The 24,220-nt window shown below is 45.0% G+C and overlaps 1 protein-coding gene across 6 annotated transcripts in view; it reads left to right on the top strand.

Annotated features, from left to right (window-relative positions):
- KCTD1 (potassium channel tetramerization domain containing 1) overlaps positions 1-24,220 on the top strand; it is a 99,262-nt gene that overhangs the window by 39,895 nt on the left and 35,147 nt on the right. The gene's annotated exons all lie outside the window — the stretch shown is intronic.

The raw sequence follows: 24,220 nt of genomic DNA, 5'->3' as shown, positions 1-24,220 counted from the left end.
AGTTGATCTGAAAACCTTCAAACTTGCTAGGGACTTAATCCCTAATGAGGACAAGTGCCTTTGATCTCTTCTTAGTGCCATTTTTAGTTTGGGAAATAATCATAGTTGCAGCGCACAGATACAGTATGTACATTTCCAGTAAATTCTCAGTTAATTGATATGCCTACTGGTTGTGTCTGTCTGTACACTTCTGTGGCTGGCACGGATCATTGCAGTTGGACGTGGGGGCCCTGGCGGTGCCAGACCCACGCGTTCCGCAGTCCTCTCGTGGCTTTTTGTTGGGAGCCAGGGGAGTGTGGAAGGACAAAGCCCAGGGATGCTCAGGAATGTGCGGGGATGTTCAGGGGTGCACAGGGTGAGGGCAAGATAAACCTATGAGAGGCGAGGCATAAAGATGAATTCTGGCTTTCCTTCTGTTTCCTTATCCCAGAGAGCTTGCGGAGGCACTGGGGCAGTTTCTGGTCTAGCATTCGCGTGCTCTGTTTCACTCCCTCCTCCTCAAGCACCCAAACCCAGCATCTGGCGATGCTGTCATTTGTTTTAGTCTGTGGGTTGTTTTTTTGTTGTTGTTTGTTTTGTTTTGTTTTTTTGATATGGGGAGTGGGAGGAAGAGGAGGCTATGAAGTTGTGACTCTTGTGCTTGGTAGCTCTAATGAAGGGGCTGCGGCTCACGGACTTCCCTGTAAATTGGCACCTGCGTATGCTGTTACTACTTCTGCGTCTGCCTGTCAGAAATGCAATGCGTAAATGAGTGACTTCTTTAAAACACCACTGTATTTTAAGCTTCTCTTTTTGTGTGTGTGTCCATTTACGTGTGCTTAAAATTAGGGATTGCTGGAAAAATTTCAAGAGTGATTTCTCAACCCTTTAGCTGAACCCTGAGCTTTTAGTAACTGCTGTTACATAAATAATGTGTATGTTGGTATGTATGTGTGTATATTTATATACATGTATATATATGCTGCTTTCACTGCTGTTGATTTTTCTCTGTATGTTTCTAATAGGCTTCAAAAGTGGCAGGGAGGAGGTGTTCAGAAGCAAGACAGCATGCTCCATCTGATGTTACTAAGGTCGGATAGAGTAGTCTTGAGCAGTTACTATGATTTTGGGTTACTGGCCATGAAGCCCATGCCGGTCTTGCTGGCATGAGCTGTTGTTTCACGGGTGAGGTGCCTGCAGCGCACCTGAAGGAATGGCCCACTGCACCCAAACTATTGCATGCGATCAGTGGCTCATTACCAAGCGTCCTCTGGCTTGAGGCTCATCTGGAAATGAAGCAGCAGAAGCATGCAAGGGGAATGGCGTACGTGGGTTTGGCACAAAAAAGGAGGGGAAATCCGATGGTGTCGCCCTCCCCACCTGGATTTTGCTTGGGCTGGGCTGAGGCTCCCTCCGTGCGCCTGCGGGCTGGGAGCGGGGAAGGTGAGGTGGGTTCAGGAGTTACCTCCCTTCTCGACACAGCCTTCCCTTGTACCAAAGTCATGCCACCCCCAAGTGTGTGAGTTGCCCTAAGTGCTGTAATTAACCCATGTGGCTCTGATGCCAAACTGGGAGGACCTAATTTTGATGGTTAGGTTGGCAAGCTGGAAAGTGTAGAAGGGAACACAGATGTCGTAACAGACAAACCTACAGGCTGTAGTGTGGGTGATGCATGAATGTCAGATGAAGAGGGAACCTGCCTGAATTAGTTGCATTTTTGAGGGCTATCCTATGTTTCTAATAATTTTATTACTAACGCCATTTACAGTGTATATTTGTGTGCTGTTCCTTTTGTCTTCATCTTGGATATCACAGGTAGCTGGAGAACTATTGCAGACCATGCTTGCTTGGATTGAGAGATGAGGCTTTCTGTAGGCTTTTATCAAGTTTATGAGTTCCCATCTTTGGTTTAGAAAATGTGTTGCTCTTTTCCTGTCATCGTAACACCGGTTTCTAGAAGCTCTTCCAAGACCCGGTTAAGACCAGGTTCACGTTTCTACTCGACTTTTTCAAATGCATTTGGGGGGGGAAAAGGTAGTAAGATGCTCTAAGTGTGTGGGTTTTGGCAGATAACTGGCTGAGAAAGAATTGTGTAGCCTCTTACTATCATTTATGCCTTCTTTTTCTATTGCCTTTTAATTCAGTAATGCTGAAGTAACTATTTTGCTGATTATATCTCTGAAAATAGAGTTTCTCTGAAAAAGCACACTCTCTAAAAATACACGGTAGTCGGTGGCTGGCAAACACGATCGCAAGGACTGCAGGGAGCGGAGGAGCGGCTGCTGTCACGGCGGAGGGGGTCACGCACAGCCCTGTAGCACTCCCTTCTGCACCACCGGCCCATGTCGGTAGGAATGAGGTTTCTCTCCAGCACAAACGCTTCACAAGTTTATATTCTTTAGCAGGAATTGCAGTGCAAATCCCTCCTTGCTCAGCCTTTGACTCCGGCTCTTTTGCCTAAGTGCTGTTTGAAAATAAAATAGGCAGAATGGGACTGACGTGGGTTTAGGTGTCAGGCTTAAAAAAAAAAAGAAAAAACACTGCTGGAAAATCTGTTTTTGAAGCTGTTGCCAATCCAGAGCAGCATGTGTAACATAGTTAAGGTTTGACTTTTAAGAAACAGAGACAACTTTAATGTCTTTTCAGAACGCAGTGTAAGTTTTGCTTTCCTTTAGAAGCATTTGAAACACTTCTATAACAGCATAATTTCTGTATTTTTTTTAATCTCTAGAATACCTTGCAGATTACCTTAAAATAAAATAAATTAAGCGTTATTTTTGAAATGCACCTCCATTTGTCAGCTGCTTTGAAATTAAACGTTCCCAGTCTTTTTGGTGTTGCTTAAGGAGGAACTGTGTACAAGTGTTTCCATTAAAAGTACTTCTGGACCTAAACTGCTCCATTTGTTTTTAGGTGTTGGAAAGTATCAAAAGTGAGGAATGCCAAAACAAACAAACAAACAAAAAAGCCAGGTTCATTTTAACCAGCAAATACAAATTTGTTGAAATGGGTATCAAGTTTAAAATGTGGTGATGCGAATAATACTAGATGTAGCATGAATGAATGTGCTAGCGTATTGCGTTGGTGTGTGGAAGTAGCACAAAGCTATAATGTAAAAGGTGAAAGTATCCACATAGCAGAAAGAAGGATAACCGAATGCTTTTTTCTAAGTTTACTATGGTAATTCATTAGACAAGGATTCCTCATGCCCATGCTAAAGTGGAATTTTAACCAGTTTTCCTGAGTATGCTGAACTACCAGACTGCTAACAGGTGCCTTCAGGATCACCAGTGTAAGAGTGGGCTAGGTTTGCAGCGCAGGATAATGGTACGGCAGTAACTGCTGAAGTCATGTAAAGTGTACAGAGAGGCTTTTAGAAGCTTCTGTGGCTTATTTCAGTAGTTGAGAGATACTAAAGCATCAGGTGAAATCTGTAATATGTCCAGGTAAAGGTACAGTAAATACATGTGTCTGTTGTAGATTTCACAAGGCCTGTGTCCATGTTTTAGCTAAAACAGAAACAAACCAAACAAAAAGCACTTCAGTGCTGCTGTTTGAGCAGTGACCGCGGAGCCCTGCCTTGGGGACATCGGGCGCTGGTGGCGAGGCAGCCCGCGGCCCCCTGGGTTTTCCTCCAGAACTGTAAACAAGCGCTGTAAGGAAAAACTAAAGCGTTGCCATTTCCCCCCACAAACACTCTTTGTAAAAGCCGAAAAGCTCCAAAGCAAGTGTGCAGTCTGAAATTATTTTATTCTCTTTTAATGGCAGTGGTCTGAAATAGCTGTTTTACCTGAATGTGAGAAAAGAGCGGAGATGAGCCCTCTGACCTATCTGGAAGCCAGCAAGCAGGGCTAAATAATTGTGCCAGCTGGGTTTTGGAGCTAGGATGTAGGAATTTTGTGGTAAGGAAAGGAGCTGGAAAAACACTGACAAAGGAAATGAAGAGGGGAGGGAAAGCAGGGTGAGAAAACATTACCCATTGCTTCATCACAGCACGTCAGGTAGGAGCTAGATTCATTTCTGTAGGGCCAGTGCACTGCTGGCTTAGTTTGGTGGGTTAAAGGGTGGGAAATAATGCTCCTGTTTGAAGTGGAGCTAGAATTAGAAAACTAGAAAATTTGCCCTTCTTAATACTAAATAACACGTGTAAAAAGGCACTGAAACACAATTTGATCAGGGAAAAGATAGAGCTGAGAAGTGGCAGAGAAGAACTGTGTGTTTTCTCTAGAGCAGAAATGCTAGAGCAAAATGTGAAAGAGTAGTAGTGGCGGTGTGTTTTTTTGCGGGGAGGTCTTGGTTTTCTTCAACTTCCAAGTCAGTTAAAAGAAACTGAGTGTGGTGTAAATTAAATACATCGTATGCTCACATTTGGAAATTGAAATCTAAAAGGTTTTATTTCCTTAACCTTAAAAAGGAGAATTTCAACCCGTGGTTGCCTATAGAGTTTTGTTTCAGAGTAAGTGTTGGTTCTTGGGTATGCATCCCAGAAGAGATCCATTGTCAGCACTGCGGTAAAATGGCATATGAGCATTGTGTTTGTTGTTATTCCTAATGGACAATAAACTAGTTTCCTCAAGCTACTTGAAATACTCCTTGTAAACTAAAGTGTCCAGATCAATTTCTCATTCACATCTTATTAAAACTCAGTGAGGAGGTTGGGAAAACATGGTTTTGATCAAAGTGCTGCGTGAGCTGGTGATCTAGTCCATTAATCTTTAAGCCACTTCATAAAATTGCTCGAGAGAACCCACTGGGTTCCTGCTTCCAAAGAAAGCTTCATCCCACCTGGGTGCCACACGGGCTCTCGTAGCCCCTCAATGCGATGGGAGCTTTACCGGCACTGGGGTCTGGGTTTCCCTGTATCTATCTGGCTCATGGTTTCCTAGTGAAATATTAGCTTTGTTAAATTTCTACTACAAAGAACTGTCTGCATCTAAAATTACTTGTGTACGCTGGTCTATGCTGTGTGTTAATGCCTGTGTTTTCATTGCGTAGTCAGTTCATGCTACATATCACAACTTTAAGTGCTTCGGTGGTGTGCTTAGTCAAAATGCGTTTTTTTTCCCCCTAAAGAAACAAATGCAGGGACATAGCTCTGAGACGTCGGGAATTTCTTGTTGGATCTGGGGGTAGATGGCTGGTTGCTAGCTTTCAGCACACAATTCTTCAGAAGTAGTTAAGCTGCTCTCGTACTGTAGTCCATTTTTCATAAACCCATTTTAAACTTTTATACGGCGTCTTTTCAGATCTCTCTTTTACCAAGCTTCTGCCTGTGCATCTTAATGAGGAGAAGACCTCAGATCAGTGTTTAAATCATCTGGTTCCCTACTTTATGTATGTAGCTGAATCAAGATATATAATCATGCGCTCTATTATAAACTTATTCCAGGAGAGGTGTTCATCTGATCAGCAGTGCTTTTGGCTGGCAACGGCAGGCAGATGCTTTGAGTGCTGTTGCAAATCAGTAGCATTGTTTCGGAGACGCTGTCGGATATGCTATTTTTGTCGTGCCGTGAGAATAAAAGCTCTGTGTTTTGCTATGGGGGAAATGAAGCACACGAGAAGCGGCCGACACAACATAAAGCCTCCCGGAGCGAGAAGTGTCCCTGCGTGCTGGCGGGACCGTCCCGTAAGAGTGAACGGCGTGCTTCAAGGCAGAGATGAGGGTGCTGGCGATGGTGTACCAGCTGATTCAAGGCTGAAGGGAGGAGATGGGCTCCGGGTTGAGAGAGCTGATAAGAGATGTTATCAGGAAGCACCGGCGATTTTAGCCCAAAGCGGGGTGTGGAAGGAAGTCTTCATCCGAAGTAACGGGAAGCTGTTGGTTCTTAAGGCAGGTTTTTTTGTGATTTAGGGGAAAGGTAGTGGTCGCAGTTGGGACCCTAGTGGATGAGTGTGGTCACTGCATCTTTACCTCTTCCCCAGGCGGGGGGAGGAAGAGCTGCCTTCATCCCCAGAGGTGAGCTGCTGCTGGACAAAGCACGCTGGTGGCAGTGGTGCGTTGGCTGTTGGGACAGGCTGCTGGGCTGGGAACATGATGGTATTGAAAAGCAGCAGACTCCTGTACCAATTTAAGTGGAAAAACAAGACTAATGGCCAAATTTGTCGTCTTCATGTTTTTGACTTGTGAAAAATAGCCGTTTGCTTCTCCATCTTCCTGGCTTTACCATCTCCTTAATACAACTGCTCTGACTTTTACCGATGGCTTCTTGCGTCTAATCAGTTCTTAATGAAGCAGAGGGGTGTATTTTACTTTGTCCTGCATGGGCTTCTTTTTGTCACTCATTGTTTTCCCTCCGCTCCGTTTCCACCCCAGGCAAAAATTATTTCCAGCTGAGAAGGGCTGGATGTGTGTTGTTGCACAGCAAAACGGTAAATGGCCCTACAGATTTGCTTGCAAGCAGCAGAACATATTTTCCCTCTGTTTCTCACCTCACATGCGTGCAAGGAAGGGTCATCTGGGGCCAGACCCGAGGGCTGGCTGTCCTGGTGCCCCATCCCCAGACTGGTGGCCAAGAGCAACCTCTGTAGAGGAGGACTGGAAACGGGCAAGGAGGCGATGCTTGTGATGGGCTCGGATGCTTCTCGTGTGGGTGCTATAAAAAGGCTTGCCAGTTCCCCTCTGAGGTGTAAGTGGCGTGGCAGGAGGAGACTAATTATTAAAGATCAGATGTTAACACGATGGTGTTGGGTCTGTGGGGTGAGCGGACCCCTTCGCATTTTCTTCTCGAGCTGTTTTGATGGGAATGTTGATTACAGACAAGGTAAACTTGTTTGTACTTTATTCATTAATGACAAACTATAAGCTGCCCTGCCTCCCCTCCCCACAGGCAAGGCACTTGAAGAAAAGCCAGGCAATTAAAATACTTAAGACAGTAATTACAGTCAAATATACAACAAAAATAAAACCATTGCACAGGATTTTTTTTTATGCTTGGTTTTGTTCTCTTCGTTTATTAAACCACAACTCTTGCCTCACGGTTGAACAGGAATGTCTCAATTGGTGGCACCAAGGCGTGCGACAGGCTTGCCTCGGTTCACTTGGGTGTTTAATAGCCTCCTTGAATAGGAGCTCTTACTGGTGAGGCCTTCACGGCTCTGAAATCTGCTTTTTAGATGTCTTACTAGGTATATAAAGCTGGCACATCCCTGACTTTTAGCGCTGATCGGTAGGAGCATGAAACCAATAGTCTCGTGAAACTTTTATTTTTTCACTTTTCTGATCCTCGCTGTATGTGGAAGAGTATGGGGAAGACTGAATTAGTTGGCTTCAAACATTTTAATTTACCGTGTGCGTTTTAAAATTCAGAAATAAGCATCCACAAACTTGAGTTGTTGTGAATCTGTCTAATGAGTTAGCGTAGTGCAGCGTGAGCCTGCGTGTGTGCCAGCTGAACATATTTTAAGTGGAGTTCTTAGTGACTTGAGTATTCCAGATAAAGTGCACTTTAAAAAGAGAGAAACGTAGCGGTAATGAGATCCAGCTGGTGTACATAAACCTTTCACATTACATTACATAATTAAGTTGGTAAGTAATGTATGGGGAAAAGTTCTTGTTGCTTATTCTTTTGTACTGGAGTTTTACAAGGCTATATAAATACTGTAAGTATTTAATGGGGGAAAAGCAGGATTAAAAGCAAACAGCAGAAGATGGATGGTATAAAAATGTCATAAAACAAATGTGCAGTATTACCCTCGTGATATTTAATATTAAATGACCGAAACTTGACAGTGTTCTCGATGTTGGAAGCGATCTCTTAAGATCATTTTCTAATTGATCGGTTTGATTACCATGATTGGTTTAAAGGTAAATTGTTTTCTGCTGAACAATAGCAGAACACGCATCCCCCCGAGGGATGTTTTGGCCAGGCTTTCTGATTCAGTGAAATCTACGCCGCTGTGGTATTCAAAGCAGGGCACAGGCTCATAGGCTCCTCACCATAACTTAACAACCTGTTCTCTTTTTAACAAACTGTAATTAAAGAAACATAAACTACATCTTCATTTATTTCGGCTGCAGAGCATGGGAGAGGAATGTGGGAAGGAATTCTTCGTACCGCTGTGAATGTAGTTGCCTACCTTGCAGTTGTTTCATAAACATCCGAGAAAGCTTCTGAAAAATACCGAATGTGGAATGTGCCAAAAATGGTTAAAATGCTAGACTCCGTCCTCTGGCAGACAAGCCCTGGCAAATCTTCGCTTGATGTTGCTGCCCTCGGCTGCCCTCCTTCTTTGCTGAAGCTTTTCGCTCCTTTGCGGAGTCAGCAAAAGGTACGGCCGTGTGTCTGGGCTTCAGCAGCTGTGCTGAGCCTCGGTTGATGGCTTTTGGGGGCTGCCGTTGTCACCAGCACCATGCTGCCTGGTCGGTGACCCGGCGGGCAGGTGGCCCCTGCTTTGCCAGCGACCCTGGGGAGAGGGATGCTCGCCTCCAAGGAGCAGTCCCACAGAGCCCAGCTGTTTGCAGAGTGATGGTGAGTTGGAGCCCTCAGCTCTCCTCATTCAAAAAGGGTGGTCAGGCAGGTATCGTACCTTATTTAAAGCTTAGGCTGTTGCTCTTGTGAAGAGTGTAAATTAGGATAATTGCCCTTTTTTTAAAAAAATGAGACTTATTTGAGATGTCTCAATACCTGTTAACCAGTTAAGATGACAACTTAATTTCCAGCTGCTGTTACCAGTGCTGGCCCCGAGCTGCCCGGGCTGGGTGCTGTGGTATAAGGCGATGTTGCCTTCCCCAGAAGGAAAAGGGAGTTTTGAACTATACGTAAACTTTCACTTACTTGCGTGAGAGTTATTCAATGAGAGGTGAAAGGAGCGCTCAGGACATAAGCGAATACAAATATCTTTTGGTTTTGTGGGTTTTTAAGTTCCCATAAATCAGTCGGCAAGTTCCCAGTCCTTGTGACAACCACATGTCCCATGCTCCGACATCGCAGCCGCCACAAAACCCTGGTGAAGCGTGCAATCAGCCCGTAATGAGAGCAGCAAGTCAGATGAGTGGCATTTAAAAAACAGGGTGCTGTCCTGCACATTTCTGGCTTGTTTTTTTGTTTTTTTTTTTTTTTGCAGGCTGCCAGTGTACCGGTGGACTTTTAAAATCTCCCTCTCTTCTGTGCTGTCCGTGTTGCCCCTTGCTGCTTGATAAAGCAACAAAAATCCACAGTGGGACTTTCTGCAGGAAAAAAAATGGGCTGAAATCCTTTAGGGGCTTGTTCGTAAGGATTTGAAGTGACGTGGTATTTTGTGCTGCTTGCTTTTAAGGAGCGCTTGTGTTAATGAGCATTTGCTGTGAAATACAGAAAAGAAATCGGCTAAAAGTGAGGAGGGGCACGCTGAGGCTGGTCTCGTGGCTTCTGGACCTGCCAGGCGGTGGGAGCAGCAGCCAGAGGTGCTGGTCGGGATGTCCACGAGCATCCAGCACCTCGTGGGCTCATGCTGCATGAAATGGCCTTGCTGGGGGCTCTCCCCGATGGGGCTCCCTGCCCAAAGACCTGGGCTGACCCCGCTTGGCTGGAGAGCAGGGGGATCGCGGCGCGGTGCGAACAAGGGCCGCTTTGTTCTGGATCCTGGATGCACTCTGATTAAACCCCATAGTCATGAGGATGGATTTGGTGGTGCGCTCTCGCTCCCTTTGCATTGCACAACAGCACAAACACCCAGCAAGCTAGCTGATCTGACCCGTGTTCCCTAAGGGTTGTGAAATTCTGGCTGTGTATAAATTTGCTGGCTGAATTTGGAGCATGATTTATGAAGGGGACCTTGCCTCTTGTAGAAAGCATGACTTCCCTTCCTGCAGGACCGCAGGGCAAATGTTCTCAGTCTGCAAACTTCTTCAGTCTGCTATCCGTAACGTGGTTTTGGTTCATCTTCCCTGCTGCATGTTTGCTTACTGAAGCTGTTTAACTGAAATGCAAAATAAATTTATTTTCTTTAGCGTTTGGGTCTAGTGCTGGCTCACAAGAAATGCAGAGCAATGAATGCGTGTTTTGCACTGTTTAGGAGCTTTCTAAAATACTCCAAAGTCTGCTGTGTTTTTTTGGTTTTGTTTTTTTGTTCTGTTTCCTCAATCTGCCGTTATAAGTGCACTTTCTCTTGCTAATCTGCTGCCTGAAATACTCTTTGTTCAGGAAGGCAAGTCTATTTCTGTTGTAATCAGGGCTAAGAATTCAGCTGCAGGGTCACTCTGTGGCACTGCAGAGTTCACTGACCACGTTTTGCTGCTGGCAGTCCTAGCTTTGGCCCCTTTACACAGATCAATGCCAGGCTAACCCCATTTATTGCTACTACTGAATCAGAACTCTGCTGCTCCTATTTAATTTAGCTCAAAATAGACGTAATGCAAACAAGCGTTAGCATGGCAAAAGAGCTAGGAGAAGGAAGGGGGGAGAAAAAAGGCATTCGGTGGTTTGGGTTTGTTGGTTTTTGTTTGTTTAGTTTTGTTTTTTTTTTTTAATTCAAAATACCAAATGGTGCCAGGCTTCAGATGGGAGGAATTAGCTTGCGCTGCATCGTTAGGCCCTTTATAAAAAACAATAGTCATCGTTGATTGTAATCTGCACGTGAGTATTAGAGTTTATCTGGCTGTCTTCGGTTTCCTTTTTGTGTTTAAAAGTCTTTTCTGGTGTCACTGCTACTACTTCAGCTTAGCCATGCGTTCAGCCTTCTTCTGGGTGTTGAGTCCCGGTGATGCATCTCTGGTGTGCTTCACTTTGGCCCCACCAGGCGAGCCTCCATCCTTACTGCTGGGTACCGACCACCAGCTGCCACTGCTTCAGCCTCCTAGAAACCTCCAGACTTGCTTGTGGTCAAGTGAAATCTCTGTTGGCAGGAGCGTTGTTCTCGGTGGAGCTGCCCGGTGCTGAGCGCTTCGCAAGGTCCGTCACGGTGAGATGGGTCACAAGGTTTGGTTAAGACAAGTGTGTGGCAGGTAAGACTGCGCTGGCTGTCGGGCCTCTTGACTGCAGTGCAGTGTTTTTCTGTACCTGTGGCACGCTTCGGTACGAGAAAATGTTGGGATCATCAGGACGTTGCTTGGAGTTGAGATGACAGGACCTTTACGGCGTGGTTGGCATCCCGCCACAGTTTCCAGCTAGGACTGGATGTATAAATACCACTGCCACACCTCATTCCACACGGCTTCTTAAATATGTGGAGGAAGGCATACCCTCATCGCCTGTTGTCTTCTGGGCTGAAGCTCTGCTCCCTCTGTGAGGCAGCACGGGTGGAAATCCTGAGATTTGGGGTTTCTGCTGGAAAACGAAGCAATCTCTCCATGCATCCTTCCACACTGCCCCCTCTCTTCAAACTAATCCCCTTCGGTTCTGCGTTCAGCAGAAATCAGGTGCCCAGCCCGGGTATGTCCATAATGGGGCCACAGATGACAGCCACGAGATGAGTCCATAATTTAGGAATTGTTGATGAAGTTGTTTTCTGCTCCCCTCTGCTAGATGGTCATCGCAGGACTTGTGAAACTTTCCCTGTTTGTTCCAAGTTCTCGTACTCGTGTTTGTCATTTACAATTCATCTGTTCCTGAAGGCAAGCTTTTGTTCCAAAGGGGAGACCAAAGCCTGACAACTTAAATGTTTTTTTTTGTGTTTCACCACCCTTCTCCCCACTCTTGCAGATTAAGCGCTGCCTCCGCCAGCCTCCCCTTTTCTCTTTTGGCAGGGCTTTGTTGCCCCAACAGGGGATGCTTTGTCTCCCCTCTCCCACTCCCCGGGCACACTTGGCATCCCGCTGCCTGCTCTCCTCGCCTCCTGCAGGCACTGCAGCCGCCCTGCTTCCCTCCGCTCTGTGCTGGGAGGAGCTGCTGGTGTCCTGCACCGCTTCCCTGGCCTTTTCCCCCAGATTTGCCTGCTTTCAGAGAAAGTCCTCTGCAGGTGCTATCTCCCAGGCCTTGTCTGGAACTGCTCTTTAAAGCCTTGAGATGTGTCACTGTGGGCAACCATCCCCTCTTCAGCCCCTTTAGCTGCCAAGCCTTTCTCTTGTGGTGGTTTCTCCCGCTTTTCAGGTGTCTGGAATGCAGTGCTTTGGTTTAGTTTTTCACATAAAAGCGGTACTTTTGTGAAGGAGAGTTATTTTTTTCCCTCTGACTCCTGCAGGGGTGAGGAAGTGTGTCCTCCGTCCTGCTGTCCTGGCCACTGAGCGTCGGCAGCCTGCCACGTGCTGCATTGGGTGGGCACCGCTGCCGGGGTCCAGAGCTGTGTTCCTGTGTGTGCCTAGGGAGAAAGCCCCTTGTGGTCTGTCCTCTGTAAAGAAGGGACAGGGTCTTACAATCATTGCTTGCTTTTGTTTGTTTTGGTGTGTGGTTCATTTCTTCTTTTTGTGTGTGTGTGGTTTTGTGTGTTGTGTTTCTTGTTTTTTTTGTTTGTTTTGGGTAGAGGTAAGATTTTGTTCTTTCACTTTGTGTAGAAAACAGTTCCTTAACCTATTTTTTTTCCTTGGAAATCAAACTGATTTTGCTCTAGTAAGTGATTACATTTTAGTAACACATCCCAAATTACTATGTCTTCTAAGATCTTATAGAGATCTTCTGTCATATACTCAAACTGCTGTCTTAGACATTTTTAGGTACTCTCAGATCTTGTGGTCTCGATCCTTCCCTAAAATTGTTTCTTTTCTATTGCAGAAGGCAGGTGTAGTTTGAAGGTGTCAGTTTTGGACCTGAGCTGTTTATAGAGGATGCGTCCCCTTGTTGGCATGCTCTTACTGGCTACTACCAGCGGTTGCTACCACTCAAGGTAGTGGATTTGTTTTCTGCAGCTTTAGTTAAGTGAAGTCTTCCCCCAAGACCAATGCAAGATTTCTTCAAGTATTGTTTTGAAGGAGAATAATTTCACATCAAGCCTACTGCCTCATCAGTGGTTAAATTAGCCTAACCTCTTGGCAATGCCCAACTTCTCCGAGAACCCAGTTGCAGAACAGCCTACCAAAGAGAAATTTCATACCTGAGTGGTTACCACACGGTGGTTGAACCAGCTCTGGCAAGTGGCAGTGAATGTCCTTAGGTTGTCTAATGTAGCTTCTGCATGTTTTAAAGATGAAGTAACTGTGTGTGCTATAAGTTTGGCTTTAATTTTCCTGGTGAAGCTGCCCGTTGCCCTTTTTCTTTCGAGCTGTCCCAGAATCATCTTGTTAGGTCGTTCTTCTGTGTTGTTGGCTTCTGCCATAGCGCAGCTATCTTTAGCATGAGTTTGTTAACATGTCTTTATTTCTTGCTTGTCAATTTTACTGGAACATTCACTGAACGTTGGAGGTGATAAAAGCCAGTAGCTAGAGAAAGTAAGATAGGCATTTCTTGTCGATTAACCAATGTTGTCTTTTATGCTTCTTTAGACACTTTCAGTTCCTTTGGTTCAAGCACTGGCAATTCACGTGTTAGTAATAACCAGAGAAGCACAAAACCAGGCTCAGAAACAGGACATGCAATCCAAGCTAATGTAGATAAAGATACCAAGATTCTGACTGGTATTCTGAGGATGTGTATGTGATCTGTTGTGGCGAGGGATCAAGATAAAGCCTTTTAATATGAAATAAAGAATTTACTGAACTAGTTAGCAGCTGTCTAAAACTAGTTAGCCAGTTGCTGCTTCATGAAGTTGGCAGTGGTGATGATGGCTTCTGTTAGCATATAGCACATGGTTATATAGATTCATGGTTAATCTACCCTCGTGGGCAAAAAAAATGCTAAAATTAGCTGCCAAATGAATGTTTTTATCATATGAGCTACAATGACTACTTGGAGAAATCCCTACAGGTCTGAAAACAATAATAATCAAAACTGTATTTCTTAGCTTTGGAGCCGAAAGTATCTTTTACACATAATGGAATCAAATGAACCAAATCTAAAGTATGCTTTGTTCCTATGCCATACGGTCGCTGTCTTGCCAAGCATGCTTCTTGCCTTCCAAAGCAGGATCCTGCGTTCTCCTCTCCTCAAATCCTGCCCTTCATGCTACCCAAAAAAGTCGCTGCTTGTTCCTGATAGTTGTGTGCACAGTTCCTTTTCTCCCTTCATCCTTAAGTGTTTTCCCAGCATTTAAGAAAACCTCAGAAAAAGAGAAAGGGGTAAAAAGAACTCAAAACCTTCATGGATTACTGCATGAAGGAGCTTTTTGAATTTAATTCAAGACTTCAGCCCCTTGCCACCAGCTGCGTACCTACTCCTCTGAAGGCTTCCACATCCAAAGAGCATCACGTTTCTGGTATGGGGCAGGGGTAGGAAAGTATCTGGGTGGCTGAGGGTTTTCAGCTCTGCTCCCGTATGTGGCATGGCACGTGAACAGCACACTTGGAGAGCTCTTGGGACCCCTCGACTGTCCTGTGCCACCTCGTGTGCGTGTCTTCAGCAAAAGCCTATTTCCTCTCCCAGCACCTGTTGTTGTGCCGCCTGTCCCGAGGTATTAAGTAACCTACGTGTGTTTTGAAATAGTGTAATGATAAATAATGTGATTTCTCTCGTGATAGTGCTTGGACTTTTTCATTCTCCTGCGTGTTATGAAATATGTAGGCTGATAATTTCAATGAGAGTTACAAGAGGAGAGAGAATCTTCCAGCCAGCCCTGGAAATGCACGGGATCATTTCAGAGCCGAGCAAGCTCTCCTTATTGCAGTCTGCGTTCACCAAGACTCCCAAAAACCCTGTTGCTTCAGTAAGTTCAGTCTTTACCATTTCCTTGCACTGTCTTCTCGGTGGTCTCTGTCCATCTGGCAGGTTTTCAGCAGATTGTAGTTTTTGAGTGATGGCATCGTTGCATTGATAGCGTTGGGAGGGGAAGTAGGCGGGAGGGAGGAGGAGAGCACTGTGACAGCAGAGGGCTCCTGAAAGCCGGTCCTTTTTGCCTATAGTGTTGCGTTGCATCAATTCTGGAGTAAGGGATGTATAATTTAGGATAGCAATTTTCCACTGTATTTCTAATTCTGCACCAGCTTGAACTGTAACTGTCAAACACAGTTTTGTTTACATCTTCGCTGTAAATTAGATAATTACAAAGGTATGGTTTTAAAGCCCTTTTGTGCCTCTTTTCTGCAGTGAGGTTATAGATGAAGCTATCTGTCTGTTGTATTGTCTAGTCTCGTAATTACTAAGTGGACGCAGTGTCTTCAAAATTACGATTCAGGCTGAGAATATTTTATTATTGGTTGCTGCAAGAAACATCTGGAGAGTGCTTAGAGCTTGAGTGCGCTACCGCATTTCATAGATACAGTTTTATTGGATCCTTATAATTTGTCTGTTTCCTTTTCATAAGGCAGGAAGGGCTAACAGAGGCTTTTGGTTTTTTTTTTAGTTGTTTTTTTTTAAGGTGATTCCAGATATAAAATTCTTCAGCTAGTCTGGAGATGGTTCTTTCTGTTGGCTTCTTGTTCAATCTGAAGTAGATAATATTCTGTTGATATGTCCGAAAAAGCGTGTACTCCAGATGGGTCAGTATTATCTCTTTCTGCTCCTAGGCAAATTAATAAAACAAATTTAAAAAGTGCAGAGGAAAGCAGGCGGCTGGCTGATTCAAAGGGAGAGGCTATGTTTTTCATCACCACCCTTTCAAAGCCTCTCTGAATCAAAAGAACCATTGGATTGCGAAGGCAAGACCTATGCCACACCAGAAGCTCCCAGTTCAGCAATTTTCCCAGGGTAAAATTATAACTCATGTTTCCTCAGCACAGGCTGTAACTGGCAGCGTTCCTTCTACTTCTAAGGGTGAAATTGCTGGGGGGAGAATAGACATCTAATGTGCCTCTGGAAGTTTTACAATGGGTGTTAGCCTGGCTTTGTGAAAAGGTAGACGTTCTTCTGGAACATGCCCAAGGGCAGGTGCTATTCAAACTGTAGTGTAAATTAACTTTAAATAAGGTAGTGTGGGCTTATTTCTGTTGGGGTTGTGAGTCAAATTTTCAGAAAAGGCCCATTTCTCAAATTCTGACAGTTAATGACAATCTTCCAGTTATCCCACTGAAGTCTGCATTTTTATGAGTCTTTAAAATCTTCAGATATGACTGCAATTCAAGATGGTAATCTTTATTCATGTACTGCTGATAGGATCTTAACTCGCAAACAAAACAGACAGATTTTAGCAATGCTTGTTTTTTGGTGTTGCTTCTCACCAGAAGATTATGGGACAAATTGCAAACTCAGTACAAGAAGAATGTAACCAGTTGTTGTTGTTTGGTGTTGTTTTTTCCCCCGCTCAAATTTTGACAGCATCTTTAAGGAGTTGTTTAACTTTGCATTCAAATGTACCAACATGGTCCTGGCAAACATAAGTTCTTTTCTTTTAAACCCAGGAGGGAGTGTTGTATTTTTTTATTGTTGCCTTTTTTTTTTTCCTTGTGCTTTTATTATGTAAAGACTCTTACAAAATATGCATGGAGTGCCTACTAGAAGTGGATGAAAGGCAACACTCGAGTGAGAAGTCTGACAAAAATTAGGCTATTAATATAAGCATCTAAAGCTGCGAGGTGTCCACCTGGGAGGAGCAGAAGATGGTTTCCAGTGTTCGGAGCTTCCCTGCCCCTTCCCACATCTGTTCCTGATCCGATCCCCACGTACACACGTGGGGTTGAGGTGGCTGTTGCATGGTCGTCATCAAGAGCAGGAGCTGCTGGCTATTCCCAGGGGCCGGGGAGAGCTGCTCACCTGCCTCCTCCAGGAAGGAGGTACAGGCCCTGGACGAGGGCCCAGAGCAGGTAGGTATCTTATCTGCAAAGGCACTGGCAGGCCACACCTCCTGCAGCAGGGATGAAGTGGTCCGAGGTATGTGGATCAGTGCTGCTGCGGGAACAACTGAAGCCTTGTGCAGGGGAGAACGGGTCTGTCACCTCTGTCCTTTGCCAGAAGGTGAAACTCCCTTCGTGTGCCTGCTGTGGTACGGAGGGCAAGAGAATTCACCTCCTCTCTGCTACCTGAGGTTCGATAGGGGAAAGAGAAGAAAAGTGACCTATTTTCCAGGTTTAAAGGGAGGTGAATGAAACTGTCCTCGGGGCAGCAGAAGCTAAGGGTTTTTTTGTATCAGCTGTAGTGTTGTGGGCAGGGCTGCCAGGCTGCTAAACGCTCTCAGGCCTGCAAGCCTCTTTCCCAGGGACTGCTCATCTTTGTGTAAGTGTTTCCTTCTAAAAAATAAAAATAACTGCATAAAGGTGTCTGAGATGACTGTGGCCTTCCTCCATCGAGACTGAGGGATCTGTTGGCAGTCGGTGGCTAGTGAAAGTTTCTGCAGGATCTGGCAGGATCCACTTTTTGTCTGCAAGAACACAGGCGGCTGAGTGAGGTGACTGAGGTGCCCAGCTATGCAAACCTTCACGTATTTGGGGCTGGGCACGTTACTTTGGGAAGGCTCCGGCTGGGGCCTTGCACTTCCTTTTGGTCACTCCTAAATCAACTTTATTGTCGGTTTGAGTAGAAGCCGGTGCAGAACAAACAAGCTCCCCGTGGAACAAACGGCCTGAAATTGCAGGTATCTAGCCCATCCCTATCTTGGGACGCCATGAGAAGTGGCACAGCAGGTCTGTTGACCTTTGGTCTGATGTCCTCCTGCGTCCTCCCGCGTGCTTACGGGATGTTTTTGCCAGCTGCGTGCTGGGGTGCGCACCCTGTGATTATACGGTGTCGGGTGGGCATTGTGTGCTGCGCGGTAATTGGGAGCAGCTTTCGAATCCGGTTCTGCTTGTAAATTAAATTGCCACTTTTTCTGAGCGAGAATCCAATCAGCAGCAAGCCCGGAGACCGTACAAGTCTGCTTCCATTAAGAAAAGCAAAGTGGCCAGTGGATGTGCGCTGGGGGAGGGCGATGGGCCGGGGCTGGGCCCCTGAGTTTCACGGGGATTTTATTTTAATAGTGCAGTGGGTTGCATGTATGCAGAAGATCCTGCTTGCAGTATGGGCTTAGGTCAAGTCCTGTGGCAGCCACACTCACCACTGGCTTGACCAAAGTGTAGAGGGTGTGCACAGCAAGAAATGGGTAGGTGGTGCAGAAGAATAGAGCTTTACTTGCAGGGCCTGAAGGTAATAAAAGAAAGCATTTGGGCTGGCCTCAGCAGTGCCTACCCAAACAGGCAAGGGGCTGAGTTCCCATAAAGAGTACCAAATTACAGAATAACTTGAGGGAGGTATTAAACTTTTGTATGCAGTTTCAAGGCCTACGGGAAGCTTCAGAAAAGTTTATAAGCACTTGAAAAGATATATCCTGTCTCTGTAAACTTGACCTTTTCCAGATTTTGGACTTGCTGCACTAGTGGTATAAGCATAGCCCCTGCCCTTATCCCTAAAGCCTTCTTCTCAAGTTAATTAGAGATTTTCTTAAGCTCTCAGCGGACAGTTTCTGATGAAGCTGTGGTTAGAGCTGTTCTGCTGAAGTTAGTCGTGAGCTACAGGCTCGGCTACTGTCCACCTGGGTGTTGGGGTTTTCAAAGCATCTTCAGGCTCCTGTCCAAGGGCACTTTTAGCTGTCCTGAGTCTGCAGGTAGGCAGCACTCCCTCTTCCCTCGATCCCTTGCCTTGCACTTGGTTCTCTGCACCTGTGGCGTTTATTCTAGGTCCTGATCAGCTCCGGTGAAATCCCAGCAAGGCTCGTTATGCCGAGGAAATGCAACCACGTTCTCTCCAGCGCTCGCAGCACTGACTGGGCAGGTGTGCTTGGCAGTGCCCAGATCCTGAAGAGGCTGTGAGCAGCCAGTGTGCAGGATATGAAGCAAGGGATCCCCGTCTCAAGGGACAGAATCGGCGCTCCGCTGCTGGGGACAGCACCTCTGGGACAAGGAGGACATAGCAATTAAAATTGGCCCGTCAGGTAAGCACTCCACTCACCATCACTGTAGCCACTCTGGTGTGACAAAGGTTTGTCATTGCCTTTGTAGATTTGGTCAGTATTCGGGCTATTGCATGATGCAAAAGACCTTACCTCTAGGAGATGGTTTCAGCCATGTCATTATCTTCTGATGGCCTGTGCCTTACCCCCTGGCTATGATGGACTCCAGGTACCTGTGTCCTCTCTCTCAAGCAGCCATGTGGCATCCACCTTGTTATAAAATGCATTGATGCCTGTGTTTCTGCAAATTGTACTGGTTGCTGCAGACATGGCACTGGTGGCGGGCAGTGAGCAGCTGCTTGGTGTAGTAGTTGGTCTTGTGCTGTACTCAAGTGCTTCAGCATTTCAAGAAAACCCTCCTAACTTCTCAAGCTCTCTGTTGTACTTGGCTTTCTTGTATAGGATAATTTGGTCTTCCATCACATGTTGACAGACATTCAGGATGTAAAATGAGGCTTTTCCTCCAGAGGTCTAAAATAATTCTTCTGCTACCACCATTGCATCTCAGGGGACCTAGTATCTCAGCTTACTGTGGCACTAAATTGCATCTGATAGTGTTTTGGGCCTGTCTCTCATGCAGCACTCAAACACAATTGTTTTGGAGTTTTGCTTTATAAACGTAATTCTTAATGTTCAGAGTCAGCAGTCCTAAAGCTCGCAGCTGCAAGGGAGAGAACACTCATTATATTGATGAAAGGCAAAACATTACAGCACAATCGGCAGATTTTCACTGGGGAAAGTGATGCGTTACTTCTTTGTTTTGCAGACCCAGTGGCTCCAGTACAGCCCAACCATCTCCTCAGAGAGCTACCACCTGTCAGGGTAAGGGTGAAGAAGCAGAAGAAAGAGAATTGATATGCTCATGTGTAAACACCTTTTGTCAAAGGCCTGGGCCACTTCTTGGTGCCTGTGTTATTCAGAACGAAGGTGAAGAGAAGCATGCGGATGGCACACATGACTTAGGAGACTGGAAAGCATCTGGCACACTCCATACTGTGCACATAGTCATCTTTTGAACACCTTGTGGGCTCTTTCTGAGGGGCCAGCACAACCTGGTGTCATCTGTGGACGCGGCATACCATGGCTGTAGCCAGAGAATTCTGTGTGAGGGTTCAGCCCATGGAGGAACCCAGGGCTGGGTTTTCCCCTTCCAAGAGAAAGTGTCTGGGCTTCCTGGACATGTAGCTCTATATCTCTGTGTGCTTGTTAAACCTTCCAGAAGAGCTGTTTGTACTCTACTGATATTGTTTATATTGAATAAATATATTCTCCAGCTTCTTTGTTGTGGTGACTGTTTTTGCTGAATTGAAAAAAAGTGGGGGGTACTTGCTTAAGCACTGTGGTGAGACATGATCATGATTTTTTTTTTAATCTTTAATGAAATGTTTATTTTGAAAAAGTGTGGCCTCAAAACGAGGACACTTCTGCAGGAGCCAAATCTGAGAGAGTCATCCTAATGTTCCTGGTTTGGATGAGGGACCTGAACCAGGGTATCGTGCGTCCCCTCAGACACCCCTAAGCATCAGCCCACTGTTTATTTCAGTGTTGGGGCACACAGCTGTCCATGAGATTTGAGTGGTTCCTACTTTGTACTGAAGGAATGGGCATTTGTGCCTCTGTCTTCTGAAGTTTTTTTCACCATTTGGATTCATTTTCCACACAGTGGAGTGCATATCTTTGGAGGAGATGTTTCTGCCAGAGATTGCTGGTGTGACTATGCTGGCTGCTTTTGCTACTTGAGGTGGTTCCTAAGCACGGAGCTGCTGTGAAGAGAAACCTCTCTTGTGACTTTCTATTGTAAGAAAAGGTAATGGATACAGACGGATTTGATGCAATACAATAAGCTGTTGCATGATTGTCTTTTCTGCTGCCTGGTCTAGATGAGACAAGCTTGTCCCACCTTCCCCCCAAAATCCAAGAAACTTTGAAATATGTAATTTTGAGTTTCTCAGCAGTGATAATTGTTTGAATTGTGACAGAGAGGATCTGATAATTTTGCAATTTCATACAAAGCCTAGACCTGCAGTATATTGAGTAGCATTTTTATGCTCCTGCTTGAGCTGGGCTGGCTCCTGGGCTATATTAACCCTGGCCAGATATGTCTTGGCCCACGACCAAAAATGATCCCCCCAGTCTTGTGGGTCAGGTAGGTTCTTTGTACTTGAGCATGGGTCCTCCAGTGAGTGAGCATGGGTTGTCTTGTAGTGCTGTGGTTTTTGTCAGGGTTCCCGGCTTAAGAAGGGAACTGAAATGACTTTGCTCAAGACCGCAGAGTGTAAATAACACTTCTGAAATGCTTCTAATCATAGAAACCTAACATGAGCACATATTTTCAGGGGAGGAGGAAGCCTCCTGTCTCTTTGATTTTGTACACTTAGCAGCACATTTTAATAGCTCATGTTCTCCAGATATCTCTTATTTCTTCCACTTGCTACCAGAAGATTGACATGGCTTCTGTGTTGTTCTTTGGTAAGCCGATGGCATTGGTGCACATCTCAGCCCTACAGCTCCTGTGTTTTTGTCAGCCTGTATGTAAAGGCTCATTCTTTACCAACGCTCTTCAATGGAGTTGGTGAGAAGAAGACAGGGAGGAGAAGAGATCTGAAAGCTCTCCTCCACGACCCTTGGTCCCCTTTGGTAGAAAGGCTTCTCAGTCCTAAGGATTTTTCTACATCCAGGGAGGAGGAGTTGAGGCAAGGTTGCTTTTCTGTTGAGCCTACAGGAAGGCTTGCCTAGGGCAGAAAGTGAGAAGCAGGTTCAAATATACTCTGACATCCTGGGCCAACTAACTGCTTGCTGTTGAAAGCTAAATATCTTTAAACTGCCCAGTGCATAGATTTTTAGTAGCCCTTCTGAGTTTGTAGTTTCAGTAATGAATTGATTCTCTGTTTAAAATCTGAACTCATTAGTTTGAAAAGTTGTTGGGGAAAAAAAAGAGTACTAGGAATGATAAATGTTTAAAAGGTATTTCAAGCATTTTGGTCCACAGGAAGTGGTGTAAAATGTGAGATTTCCTGTTCTTTTTTTTTTTTTTTTAAATTTTCCGTGGGGTAAATATTGAAATATTTGAAAAGGAAAGATACCAAGTGAAAAATGAACTGATAGCAGATCGGGAAGGTTGCTGCCCCTATAGCCTGCGTGGGCTCTGGCTCTGCTTTGTGTCCTGCTCGTGAACAAAGTCGGTGCAGTTCCTGAGGCGCAAAACAACCTCTCTGATCTCCCTGCCGGCTGGGAGCAGCAGCAATGGCTGAGCTACAAACCCTTCTTGGGTCATGGAGGGACCGATGTGAGACCGAACACCCCAAGGAAGGCTGCTGAAGAGCCCTTCAGCCCTCTTTATCATCAGCTGTTTTAAATAGCTTGAAATCAGCTGGGTCCCACTGAGTTTGATTTCCATGACTGCTTTCTCTCCTCCTCTAATTGTTTCTAAGGAATTGTGTTTGTAAACACTTCATGTTAGTGGATGCTTAATTTACCAGTCGTGTCTTATCCTAACTGCTTATTTTTATCTAAGCTTGTTCACCTCATATTTGCAGTAATCCAGCAAAAGCAGTATATTTTTTCAGAGAGACTATCTGTCCCTATCATCTTTTTCATAGCTGAACTAAAACAACAGTTTAACTCCAATCTGTTAAGCAAATGTCAGAGCGGTGATCTTCTCTGCTGCGCTGGTGGATTGCGCCACATAAAAGAAGCTGCTTTTCAATCGCCCGGTTCTTTGAATCCTGCTTCTTTCTGCATTAATTTCTCCAGGGCAACTGGATAGAAATGGTAGAAATAATAGTAATACTATTGCTTCATTTCAAAGTAGCCGCCAAAACAGCAGTGAATAGGTTTCATCCAGGGAAATGCTCTTTGTGAGCTAAGGCTGGAGAAATATTAGCATTAGAGTTTTTAGTATCTAAATATCGAGTATATGGCGCATTGTTTTTTGAGGCACGACGACTGCAGGTAACTTGAAAGGGGAATGTTGAAAAAGGAGGAGGGTGAAATAAAATGACAAAGGTTTTAATGTAAAATTATATGTACTTTTATTATATGTTTCTTGGGAGTTTTAGTAAGTAAACTTTGTAAAGGGCTGCTTGGTTATGTCTCACTTTTGGAAACCAGTTCTTTTTTCGTACCTCTTTCTGCCTTGTGAAAGGCCCGTGGTCCTTTGACCAATATCCCGTCCTCGCGATGACGTTTATCCTACGCCGCCTTCTCCCATTTCATACACCCAGTGCTATCACAGCTATGCTGAACGAGGTCCCAGCCTAACTACAATATTAACCCTGCAAATCTGTTCATTTTCTCCTGAGCAGCCCCAGGCAGGATATACAGGAGAATGTGTCCAATTGAAAAACTATTACAGGCTCCGTGGTGCTGCAGTCTGCTAAATTGTAACAGGGCTGTGTTTTTCTGACGGAGAGGATCCTGGTGAGGGGAGTGATGTTACCTATTTCATACAAGTTACAGAATTTATTTTTCATTTTAGTTTCAGCCTTCTTTGTTGATTTTTCAAATTGTTTGCCAGCTTTTGAGCACTGAAAAGTGTTCCCTTCCCCACAATGTGTGCTTTTTCCCCATTTTGTATAGTTTCTTGCCTTCCTACTTTTGCCTTTTCAGTTGTTGTTTTTCATTTTTTCTTCATTATTTTACTAAATATCATGCTGCAGATCAGTAGCATCTTGGGTGGTGGTTGTACCACATAGCATTTATAGCAGACATTAGTTTTGCATAGCGTGTGTACCTTATTTTGTCTGGACTTGTCTTCATTGCGCTGCAGGCACCTCCTCGAGCAATTGTAGTGATTAAGAGTGGTATTTCTGCAAATACTATATTAACTTCTGCTTATACAGAAGCAGGGGGAAAAAAACAAAACCCAACCCTCCCCCCTCAACATCTAAAGTAGGCATTTTTCTTCATCCCCTTCGTTTTTATCGGTATTTGACCTAAGCTTGCTTTTGCGTATGAAAGAAAATTAGTTAAGTACCTTGTGGTTTATAGATGCCTTTTGTTACATATTACTTGGATTTATTGTGCAATGCTGGCCTGTAAATCATTTCAGTTAGACATTTACCTGGCTCACGCTGCCTTTATGCTTTGAATCTTTAACAGCCGTGAAAAATGTATAAATGTTTTCGGCAGCGGAGGGCTTCGCCGGCCCAAATTCCCCGCAATCCTCTGCTTCTGCGAGGTTTTAGTACCCGGCTCTGCGGAGATGTTTACAAAGAAGCCATTACCTTGTGCAGCTAAAAGATGTGTCGAAAGAACAAAGAGAGTTTTGTGATGAAGTGTATCTGACTTCTCGCTGCTTTGCTTACCTTTTAAATGTAAAACCTGGTAATTTGCAAGGGCTTTTAGTTCTCAGGGCATCTCTGCAAGGTTCCAAGGTGCGTGGAGCTTTCCTTCAGCAGAAAGCTCGCTTGTCTCAAAACCGCTCTCGAATGCATTTCTATTT

Source organism: Anser cygnoides, chromosome 2 (genome assembly GCF_040182565.1).
Source record: "Anser cygnoides isolate HZ-2024a breed goose chromosome 2, Taihu_goose_T2T_genome, whole genome shotgun sequence".
Lineage (NCBI taxonomy): Eukaryota > Metazoa > Chordata > Aves > Anseriformes > Anatidae > Anser > Anser cygnoides.
Note: the sequence above shows the minus strand (reverse complement) of the source record. Positions and strands in the feature narration are given on the sequence as shown.